The sequence below is a fragment of the Mesoplodon densirostris genome, chromosome 3 (genome assembly GCF_025265405.1).
Source record: "Mesoplodon densirostris isolate mMesDen1 chromosome 3, mMesDen1 primary haplotype, whole genome shotgun sequence".
NCBI classification, from domain to species: Eukaryota; Metazoa; Chordata; class Mammalia; order Artiodactyla; family Ziphiidae; genus Mesoplodon; species Mesoplodon densirostris.
Window position 1 is genome coordinate 42,127,746 of NC_082663.1, and position 12,426 is coordinate 42,140,171.

General features: G+C 39.0%; 1 protein-coding gene and 1 non-coding gene across 2 annotated transcripts in view; one reads left to right on the forward strand and one right to left on the reverse strand.

Annotated features, from left to right (window-relative positions):
- The window catches only part of NDUFS4 (NADH:ubiquinone oxidoreductase subunit S4), a 125,380-nt gene that overhangs the window by 14,686 nt on the left and 98,268 nt on the right, over positions 1-12,426 (forward strand). The window lies entirely within an intron of this gene.
- On the reverse strand, positions 1,314-1,386 carry TRNAG-CCC (transfer RNA glycine (anticodon CCC)). Its single transcript has one exon. It is a non-coding gene; the product is annotated as a tRNA-Gly (tRNA).

Here is a 12,426-nt window from a genome sequence, read left to right on the forward strand (position 1 = left end):
GGGCCCCTTGAACAAAAATTAAGAACCAGGAATATTTTATTTATTCATTTATTTTTTGGCTGCGTTGAGTCTTCGTTGCTGTGCGCGGGCTTTCTGTAGTTGCTGCGAGAGGGGGCTACTCTTTGTTGCTGTGCGAGGGCTTCCCATTGCAGTGGCTTCTCTTTTGCAGAGCACAAACTGTAGGCGCGTGGGCTCTAGATAGAGCGCAGGCTCAGTAGTTGTGGCGCGTGGGCTTAGTCGCTCTGCGGCATGTGAGATCTTCCTGGACCAGGGATCGAACCTGTGTCCCCTGCATTGGCAGGCGGATTCTTAACCACTGTGCTACCAGGGAAGTCCCAAGAACCAGGAATATTTTATATTGCAATATCTGTAGGGAACAAATAATGTTTGCATATATTGTATAGACTGATCTCTTACCTGTTTCTTAAAGAACTCTGGGATTTTGCTTGCCTAGTTTGCTCACTCATTCAATAAATGCTTGTAGTTCTTTTCTAGTCTCCAAGACTGTAGTTCTACACTTTAATAGGATGTATGCCCTTGGAACATCTGCTTTGAGGATGAATGTGTTAGGGTAAAAGTGTTCAATCCAAGGATAGGTGATCATTTCTTAGGATCTTGTGCATGGGCTTTGTCTTAGATTGACATTTCCCAAAGAAGAGTATGAGACCAAGACATGGGTATAGGTGGTTTATTTGAGAGTTGACATAGGAACTAGAAGTGAGGAGCTCTGGAGTGAGACTGGGAAGGAAGGAAGAAGGGTGATAATTGAGATTGCTGCAGTGAGCAAGCAGTAAGAGGCTCAGTTCCACTGGAATCTCCTAAGCATACAGAATGCCTTTCAGTGTTATCCATTTGAAAGCTGGAAGGCTTGAACATTTATCTACTGGTTCTCATTTCCCTTTGGTTGAAGGTGTTAGCTCTTCTGTACTCTGAGCTAAACTAGTGCTCCTGAAGACCCTCAGGCATAATGGGTTCACTTCAGGTGGGATACTGGATGATGACCCGAGTCTGAGCTTCTATAGCTGTGGCTGAAAAGAAAAATGGGCCAAAGGAATGTAATGTGAGCACCAAAGGTATCAGTTATAGGCTTCCTTATAACTCAAGAGTCTCTGCAACCTTTTTTGGGGGGAGGGGAGTTGCTAATAAGAATTCTTTTTATTTTTTTTTTAAAGTTTTATTTTTTAACATTTTAATTAATTTATTTATTTTTGGCTATACTGGGTCTTCGTTGCGGTGCGTGTGCTTCTCTGGTTGCGGCTTGTGGGCTCAGTAGTTGCAGCGTGCAGACTTAGTTGCAGTATGTGGGATTTTAGTTCCCTGACCAGGGATCGGACCTGGGCCCCCTGCATTGGGAGTGCAGAGTCTTAACCACTGGACCACCAGGGATGTCCCAAGAATTCTAATATCTATAATTTATTGAACACTTAGGCACTGTGGTAATTGCTTTATGTGTGTTATTTCATTTCATGAAAGTGAATGATCTCATTTTAGATGGTCTATTGATAATTATATTATAGTTTAATCTATTCCTAGCATTGTAAATAACTCATATTTATTAGAATTTGCTTTATTCACCAGTATTCTGAAGGACGTGACAAAGGATCAGGACACTGAGGTCTTACAACTCATTTAACTGTAAATAATAATAGAAGTTCTCTAGGGAAGAGAACAATTCCATGTTTAAAGAATTCATGATGGCATAATACTCCCGTATTGTGTACCAGTTGACCAGTGACTGTAACATCCCAGCAGACAAAGGTCAACCTACAGAGTTTTCTTTGAATTTGAGGATGTAACAGGTACTAGTGGCCAGTAACCTAGTTGATCTCATTCTCTGGGTGAGCATATATTTTCCTTTCACTGACACTGTCTAAATGATTTAATGGTAGTTATGAGAACTTTTTTCTACCGCTATCTTTTAGGCTCTTGCTCCTGTCCCCCTGTCTTCTCTGATTACCTTGGTGGTAGCCTTGTTGTCCATCTTATTAATGTGTTTCAGCATACCATGTTAGTGCATAGTTAATAGTGGTATGGATACAATGTGCATCTGGGGTTATTTCACAAATTTCAGTTTTCTTTTCCTTTAGTTGAGACTTAAAACATTGGTATTCTGCTGCTGCTGAAGTTAATGGTTTAAGTACATCTTAGTTACTGCTTGTAAATGGCCCTTCTTTAGGGCTCAAGTTTTTATTTTGGTCCCCAATTTAATCTTTTGGTTTTGAGTTCAAACTGTTGATGTGGCCTACTCCCTTAAAATCTCTTTACTTAGTGTCCTTGACTCTAGCTTTGGGAAGAACTGCTTTCCAGAGATTTTCTGTTAACTCCCGATATTAGCCATGCTGCCAGGCTAATTCTTAGGTAATTAGCTTCTGGCTAATTCTGCCATTCTTAGCTTTTTCATACTTGAAATACACTATTGGAGCCATCACATCAGTTAATACAGTAGTTAGGAGCACATGTTTTAGAGTCACCTTTACTGACATTTGAGTGCCACCTCTGACATTTCTTGCTGTGTGTCTACTTTGTGCCTGTTTTCTGTTCTGTAAATTGGACATAATAATCTGTTTCATAAAGTATATAAAGTGCTTGGGGCAGTGTGCAGCATATGCTAATGCCTAATAAATTGTAACAACAAAATTATCATCGTCATTAACATCACCATTATTATTCTTTCTTTTGTGGCTTCTTTCTTTTAGTTTTTATTCCTTTCTTTCTTCCCCACCTCTTTTCCTCCGTCCTTTCATAAATCTTACCTATATTCTAGTTCCTCTTCCTGGATTATTAGAGCATCTTAGATTTTGTCTGTTTATTTACAGTGTTTTATTCACTAGTATGTGAAAGATTTATCTGCACCTGGCTTTTTCCAGATCGTGACCTCCCATGCACTCCTCAGCTCAGTGTAATCTATTTTTGTATCCACCATTCCACTGAAATAGCTTTCATCAAGGTCGACAGTGAACCTGTTGCTAAATGAATAGACTCTTCTCAGTCCTTATCTTACATGACCGTTGCAATCCAAAAGGATGACTTTTTCATTCTTGAAAGATTCTTCCTTTCACTTCTATTTTGGCTTTCCTCCTCAGTTCCCTTTGAATGCCCATCTTCTTTTGTCCATTCCTTGAACTGCTAGTGTTTCTCAGAGTTTGATTTATAGTTCTTTACTTTTTAAAGTGTTTTACATTATATAATATTTTATATACACATAAATGTATGTAACATATGTATGTTAGGAAGCATAATGGCAAAATGAATTGATGTGGACTCACCATTCAATTTGAGAACTACCAATACCTTTATTCTTTGCATACTCTCTGTGATAGGCTGAATGATACCCATTCGGCCTAAAATCTCCATGTCTTTTTTTTTTTTAATATTTATTTATTTAGGTTGCACTGGGTCTTAGTTGCAGCTTGCTGGGTCCTTAGTTGTGGCACGTGGCCTTCTTAATTGCAGCTTGCTGGCTCCTTAGTTGTGGCACGTGGGCTCCTTAGTTGTGGCATGCGAACTCTTAGTTGCGGCATGCATGTGGGATCTAGTTCCCTGACAAGGGATCGAACCCAGTCCCCCTGCATTGGGAGCATGGAGTCTTAACCATTGCGCCACCAGGGAAGTCCCCAAAATGTCCACGTCTTAATCCCCAGAACATGTGAATATTACTATTACCTTGGATGCAAAAGTGACTTTCTAGGTATGATTAAATTGAGGCTCTTGAGATGGGAAGTTATCCTATTGGGCCTGATGTAATCAAAAGGGTTCACATAAGAAAGACACAGGAGGAGTCAGAGGAGAAGGAAATATTACCATGGAGGCAGAGACCAGAGTGATTTGACCACATGGTAAGGCAGCCTGTAAGAGCTGGAAAAGACAAGGAACAGATTCTCCCCTGGCACCTTTGGAAGGAACCAGCCTTGCTGACACATTGATATTAGCCCTGTGAGACTCATTTTGGACTTCTGACCTCCAAAACTGTAAGAGAGTAAATTTGTGTTGTTTTAATCCACCAACTTTGTGGTAATTTGTTACAGCAGCAATAGGAAACTAGTACACTCTTCCTGTATCTCATTATCTACTGTGACTTCAGTTACCATCTATTTATACGAAAGCTTAAATGTATCTAGTTCATTTGCATCATATACACTCTTCACAGAAGAAAGGCAACCCATATACATGGCAAATAAGAGTAGAAAATGTTTTAAAAGCATTTAAAAATTCAAGTTGGATCTTTCATGGTCTACTTAGTGATCATTTAGTACTCAACCAAAGAAACAGCAGTTTGTCCCAGTGCTAGAGGACTGGCTTATTAAGAGATGGTATGTGGGTCTCCACTGTGGGGTGAGAGGGCTTCCTAACGAATTTCCAAAGATAATTTTTACTCTTTGCAGTTTTTGCCTAACACACTGACTTTAGGACCTACTTTCCATCTAAGATATAACTCTGCATCTTCTTCTTGAATTCTAGACCCTTAGAACTAACCACTTGATTTTCCACAGGCATCTTAATCACAGCATACCTGAAACAATTTGATAATGATCATCTCTTCCGCCACTTCATTCGTTCTCCCTCTTAGTTACTGTCACCAACACCCAGCCAGTGATCTGAGTCAGAAACCTATGTATCATTCTTGTCTCCTCCCTCTCTTAGGCCTCCTAGCAATGTCATTCAATCCTAGGATTCATTTTCCTAACCCTCATTCAATTCCATCCTTACTGCAACTGCAGTTACTATCGTCCAGCCTCCTAACTGGTCTGCTTGCCATTGGTATTAATTTGTTCTCCATGTTGCCTGGAGGATGAAGTCCAAACTTCTCAACATGCCACAGAGGCCTTCATATTCCCTGCTCACATCTTCTGTTCATTTTTTGGCATTCATCCTCTCCTCAGTTCCCTTCTGGCCCAATCTCCAGCCATATACAAATTATATTTTGGTGTTTCTGAACTACTTGCTATCCCTGACTCCTGGCATTTGTATGCTCTCTTACTCTCTCCTATGTGATTACGGTTCTGTCTGCTTAGACTGTTTCTTCTGCTTTCCCCTCTGTCCTTCCCTTCCCTTATTCCACCTCAACACCCTTTGCCTATTTAAGGTCTGTTTATCCCTCAGGTGGCACTTTAACCATCACTTTCTCTAAGGAGCATTATTTGAATTCACAAGCTTAGGTTAAATACCAATTCTGTGTGGTCTTAGAGTGCCTTGTTCTTATGTCTTACCTCTTCCTAGTAATAGTTATGCTTCATTATGATTGCCTATTTCCTTGTCTGTGTTTCCCAATAGTCAAGTTCTTTGAGAGAAGGAACTATTTTCTTCACCTTTTTCCTTTCACAGTGTAACACAGAACTTAGATTCTCACTAAACATCTGTGGGATCATTTGATTATGCAATAGTATAGAAAATTTAAAATATTTCATAGCAGCATCTCCTTAAGCAGGATAGCATTTTAGATTTTTGTTTTCCTTATGAAATAACTATTTGGGTTTTAAATGTAAGCATCATGGGCAATGATGTTATAGATTACTGGAAAATGATGACTTTTTTTTCATTTTATGATGTGTCCTGCTTCTTCCTTATATTGAACAATAGTATTGCATATTGCAGACTTTATCTTTTTTTTAATCCTTTTTTAAAAATTGAAGTATAGTTATTTACAGTGTTTCAGATGTACAGCAGTGATTCAGTTATACATATATATCGATTCTTTTTCATTGTATGTTATTACAAGGTAATGAATATAGTTCCCTGTGCTATACAGTAGGTCCTTGTTGTTTATCTGTTTTATATATAGTAGTATGTATCTGTTGATCCAAAATTGCTAATTTATCCCTCCCTCCCTTTCCCCTTTGGTAACCATAATTTGTTTTCTATGTCTGTGAGTTTATTTCTGTTTTGTAAATAAGCTCATTTGTATCATTTTCTTAGATTCCACATATAAGTGATGTCATATGGTATTTGTCTTTCTCTGAGTTACTCAGTATGATAATCTCTGGGTCCATCCGTGTTGCTGCAAATGACATTATTTCATTCTTTTTTATGGCTGAGTAATATTCCACTGTGTATATATATGTGTGTGTGTGTGTGCGTGCATGCGCACGCCACATCTTCTTCATCCATTCATCAGTGGACTTTCAGGTTGATACCGTGTCTTGGCTGTGGTAAATAATGCTGTTACGAACATTGGGGTGCATGTATCTTTTTGAATTAGCATTTTCTTCAGATATATGCCCAGGAGTGGGCTTGCTGGATCATATGTTAACGCTATTTTCAGTTTTTTAAGCAACCTCCATAATGGCTGCACCAATTTACATTCCCACCAACAGTGAAGGAGGGTTCCCTTTTCTTCACACCCTCTCCAGCATTTATTATTTGTAGACTTTTTAATGATGGCCATTCTGACTGGTGTGAGATGATACCTCATTGTAGTTTTGATTTTGCATTTCTCTAATAATTAGTGATGTTGAGCATCATTTCCTGTGCCTGTTGGCCATCTGTATGTCTCCTTTGGAGAAATGTCTATTTAGGTCTTCTGCCCATTTTTTTTTTTTTTGCGGTACGCGGGCCTCTCACTGTTGTGGCCTCTCCCGTTGCAGAGCACAGGCTCTGGATGTGCAGGCTCAGTGGCCATGGCTCACGGGCCTAGCCGCTCCGCGGCATGTGGGATCTTCCCGGGCCGGGGCACAAACCTGTGTCCCCTGCAACGACAGGTGGACTCTCAACCACTGCGCCACCAGGGAAGCCCTCTGCCCATTTTTTGATTGGGTTGTTTGTTTTTTTGATATTGAGCTGCATGAGCTGTTTATATATTTTGGAAATTAATCCCTTTTTGTTGCATTGTTTGCAAATATTTTCTCCCATTCTGTAGGCTGTCTTTTTGTTTTGATTATGATTTTCTTTGCTGTGCAAAAGTGTTTAAGTTCAACTGGGTTTCATTTGTTTATTTTTGCTTTTGTTCCCATTACTGTAGGAGACAGATCCCCCAAAAATATTGCTGTAGTTTATGTCAAAGAGAGTTCTGCCTGTGTTTTCCATTTCCACTATGAGTTTTATAGTGTCCAGTCTTACATGTAGGTTTTTAATCCATTTTGAGTTTTATTTTTGTATTTGGTGTTAGAGAATGTTCTAATTTCATTCTTTTGCAAATAGCTGTCTAGTTTTCCCAGCACCACTTATTGAAAGACTGTCTTTTCTCCTTTGTATATTCTTGCCTCCTTCGTCATGGATTAATTGACCATAAGTGTGTGGGTTTATTTCTGGGCTTTGTGCCTTGTTCCATTGATCTATGTGTCTGTTTTTGTGCCAGTACCATATTGTTCTGATTACTGTAGCTTTGTAGTATAGTCTGAAGTCAGGAAGCATGATCCCTTCAGCTCCATTCTTCTTTCTTAAGATTGTTTTGGCTATTCAGGGTCTTTTGTGTTTCCATACAAATTAAAAAATTTTTTTGTTTCAGTTCTGTGAAAAATGCCTTTGGTAAACTGATAGGATTGCATTGAATCTGTAGACTGCCTTGGGTAGAATGGTCATTTTAATAATATGGAGTCTTCCAATCCAAGAACACAGGTATATCTTCCCATCTGTTTGTGTCATCTTCAGTTTCTTTCAGCAGTATCTTACAGGTTTTGGAGTACAAGGCTTTTGCCTCCTTAGGTAGGTTTATTCCTAGATTTTTATTTTTCCTGATGCAATGGTAGATGGGATTGTTTCCTTAATTTCTCTTTCTGATATTTTGTTGGTTACTGTATACAAATGCAAAAGATTTATGTATTTTAATTTTGTGTTCTGCAATTTTACTGAATTCACTGATGAGTTCTAGTAGAGTTTTCTGGTGGCGTCTTTAGGATTTTCTATGTATAGTATCATGTCATCTGCAAACAGTGGCAGTTTTACTTTTTTCTTTACAATTTGGATTCCTTTTGTTTGTTTTTCTTCTCTGATTGCTGTAGCTAGGACTTCCAAACTATGTTGAATAAAAGTGGCAAGAGTGGACATCGTTGTCTTGTTCCTGATCTTAGAGGAAATGCTTTCAGCTTTTCACCGTTGAGTATGATGTTAGCTGTGGGTTTGTCATATATGGGCTTTATTATATTGAGGTAGGTTCCCTCTAGGTCTGGAGAGTTTTTATCATAAATGGATGTTGAATTTTATCAAAAGCTTTTTCTGCAACTATTGAGATGACCATAGGGTTTTATTCTTCAGTTTGCTGATGTGGTGTATCACTGATTGCCACTGATTGCCACTGTTTGATTTGTGGATATTGAAAAATCCTTGCATCTCTGAGATGAATCCCATTTCATCATGGTGTATGATCCTTTTAATGTATTGTTGGATTCAGCTTGCTAGTATTTTGTTGAGGATTTTTGCATCTATGTTCATCAGTGATATTGACCTGTAATTTTGTTTTTTTATGATATCCTTGTTTCAAACTTTACCTTATGGAAATATTTACTAAAACGTGTAAGTGGAATTCTGTCAGAAAGGCACCTTTTTGGTGAATTGGGTCTTCACTATGACTCCAAAGTTTTCCATCAAAGACAGAATGGAAAAGATGGAAATGTACTGTGAATTTAAATAATTGCCAGTAGTAACTTTTTTCTGTATGAATAGCTCTGTAGCTATTATACTATAGATTTTGGAGTGGCACAGTACACAATATACAGAATAAATCCTGACTTGAGACTGAGAATAACTTTCTTCTGTTATAGTCCACATTAAGCAAACCACATGATTTTACTTAGTTATATTTGTTCAGTTCTATTTATTTTAGAAATAAAAGCAAGTATGGAATCTATTAGTGTTTAAAGCAGCGGTCCCCAACCTTTTTAGCACCAGGGACTGGCTTTATGGAAGACAGTTTTTCCATGGATGGGGAAGGAGGGATGGTTCAGGTGGTAACACGAGCGATAGTTCAGGTGCTAATGCGAGCTGTGGGGAGTGGCAGATGAAGCTTCACTTGCTTGCCTGCTGCTCATCTCCTGCTGTGTGGCCCGGTTCCTAACAGGCCACAGACCGGTGTTGGTCTGTGGCCCAGGGGTTGGGGACCCCCGGTTTAAAGGATTTTTTAATACTGTAGATATGATTAAGTGTTACCATTTCATTTAATTTACTGGAAAGGAGTTGGGAGGAGGTAAAATAAGAAGCACTGGTGGAAAAATAAGCATTTTTGGAAAAACAAAGTATAGATGATTTTTCAGCCACTATTTAAATTACTGGCTTTGTGGGACTATACCTAATTTAGAAATAAACTATGAACGTATTTGCCAAGACTGTACCACACACCATAGGCACTAATTGTGTGAATGAATCAAAGTAATATGCTAAACCTTTTGTAATTCCCTTCTCAAGCCTATAACATTGGACGCTCAATGAAAACAAAAGTATCTGGACAGCATGGGAAACATCGTTAAGGAAGTTTTTCCTGAAAACCCTGCCATATCCCACTACATCTCCCACTCCCCAATGGACAGTTTTTCCTTTATTCGTAGAAAAGCACCTTGATATACCTTTATCATAGTAATTACCACTAGCATTCAAAGCAGTGACATTGAAATTACTGTTTATATGTTTGCCTTCCTACCAGTAAAATCTTTAAAACCAGCTACTGGGTCTAGCATTGTGCATAAGATCTAGTAGACGTTTCAGTAGATGTTTGATGAATTGAGAATAGGATTTAGAATCTTGGTATACATTCTTAAGTATATATGGTCAATAGAGTTCAGCTAGGCGTTTTGAAAACAGATACACTGTTTTGTAGTTGATAAGTACTATCTCTCGTGTGATGTTTCAAACTTCTCTTCAGAGTATTTTATTGTCTGGGTATATGTCAGCATCACCAAAAATATTTATTTTATTTTATTTTATTTTATTTTGTGCGGTACGCGGGCCTCTCACTGTTGTGGCCTCTCCCGTTGCGGAGCACAGGCTCCAGATGCGCAGGCTCAGCGGCCATGGCTCACGGGCCCAGCCGCTCTGCGGCATGTGGAATCTTCCCAGACCAGGGCACGAACCCGTGTCCCCTGCATCGGCAGGTGGACTCTCAACCACTGCGCCACCAGGGAAGCCCCCAGAATATTTTAAAGTTAAAACCTCTTTGGGAATTCCCTGGCTGTCCCATGATTAGGACTCAGTGCTTTCACTGCTTGAGGCCCAGGTTTAATCCCTGGTCGGCGAACTAAGATCCTGCAAGCCTTGGGCCAGGTATGGCATTGTGACTGTTGTTAACACTATATTGCGTATTTGAAAGTTGCTAAGAGAGTAAAACTTAAAAGTTCTTATCGTAAGAAAAAGGATTTGTAACTATGGTGGTGATGTTAACTCGACTTATTTCTGCTGATCATTTCACAGTATATGCAAGTATCAAATCATTATGTTGTACATCTGGAACTAATACACTGTTCACTTCAATTAAAAAAATCTTTAGGTGAATATTTTTAAAAGATAGAATGTTATTATGAAAAGTCTATGGAAATTTCGTTCATGTCTCATTTCTTTTTTTTTTTTTAAATAGACCTTTATTGGAGTATAATTGCTTCACAATACTGTGTTAGTTTCTGTTGTATACTAAAGTGAATCAACCATATGCATATATATGTCCCCATATCCCCTCCCTTTTGAGCCTGCCTCCCATCCTCCCTATCCCACCCCTCTAGGTTATCACAAAGCACTGAGCTGATCTCCCTGCGCTATGCTGCTGCTTCCCACTAGCTAACTATTTTACATTCGGTAGTGTATACATGTTGATGCTACTCTCACTTCACCCCAGCTTTCCGTTCCCACCCTGTATCATCAAGTCTGTTGTGTATGTCTACATCTTTATTCCTTCCCTGCAACTAGGTTGGTTCATCAGTACCTTTTTTTTTTTATTCCATATATATGCGTTAGAATACAGTATTTGTTTTTCTCTTTCTGACTTACTTCACTCTGTGTGACAGACTATAGGTCCATCCACCTCATTACAAATAACCCAATTTAATTTCTTTTTATGGCTGAGTAATATTCCATTGTATATATGTGCCACATCTTTATTCATTCATCTGTTGATGGACATTTAGGTTGGTTCCATGTCCTGCCTATTGTAAATAGTGCTGCAGTGAACATTGTGGTACATGACTTTTGGAATTATGGTTTTCTCAGGGCAAATGCCTAGTAGTGGGATTGCTCGGTAATATGGTAGTTCTATTTTTAGCTTTTTAAGGAACTTCCATAGTGTTTTCCATACTGGCTGTATCAATTTACATTCCCACGAACAGTGAGGGAGGGTTCCCTTTTCACCACACCCTTTCCAGCATTTATTGTTTCTAGATTTTCTGATGATGGCCATTCTGACCAGTGTGAGGTGATACCTCATTGTAGTTTTGATTTGCATTTCTCTAATGATTAGTGATGTTGAGCATTCTTTCATGTGTTTCTTGGCAGTCTGTATATCTTCTTTGGAGAAATATCTATTTAGGTCTTCTGCCCATTTTTAGATTGGGTTGTTCTGAGGATTGTCTTTTCATCTTACATATGGTTTCCTTTGCTGTGCAAAAGCTTTCAAGTTCATTAGGTCCCATTTGTTTATTTTTGTTTTTATTTCCATTTCTCTAGGAGGTAGGTAAAAAAGGATCTTGCTGTGATTTATGTCAAAGAGTGTTCTGCCTATGATTTCCTCTAAGAAATTTATAGTGTCTGGCTTTGCATTTAGGTCTTTAATCCATTTTGAGTTTATTTTTGTGTATGGTGTTAGGGAGTGTTCTAATTTCATTCTTTTACATGTAGCTGTCCCGTTTTCCCAGCACCACTTATTGAAGAGGCTGTCTTTTCTCCATTGTATATTCTTGCCCCCTTTCTGAAAGATAAGGTGACCATATGTGTGTGGGTTTATCTCTGGGCTTTCTATCCTGTTCCAGTGATCTATATTTCTGTTTTTGTGCCAGTACCATACTGATTACTGTAGCTTTGTGGTATAGTTTGAAGTCAGGGAGCCTGATTCCTCCAACTCCGTTTTTCTTTCTCAAGATTGCTTTGAGTATTTGGCGCCTTTTGTGTTTCCATATGAATTGTAAAACTTTTTGTTCTAATTCTGTGAAGAATGCCATTGGTAGTTTGATAGGGATTACGTTGAATCTGTAGATTGCTTTGGGTAGTATGGTCATTTCCACAATATTGATTCTTCCAATCCAATAACATGGTATATTTGTCCATCTGTTTATGTCATCTTTTTTTTTTTTTTTTTTTTGCGATACGCGGGCCCCTCACTGTTGTGGCCTCTCCCGTTGCAGAGCACAGGCTCCGGATGTGCAGGCTCAGCGGCCATGGCTCACGGGCCCAGCTGCTCCACGGCATGTGGGATCTTCCAGGCCCAGGGCAAGAACCCATGTCCCCTGCATTGGCACGCAGACTCTCAACCATTGCGCCACCAGGGAAGCCCTGTTTATGTCATCTTTGATTTCTTTCATC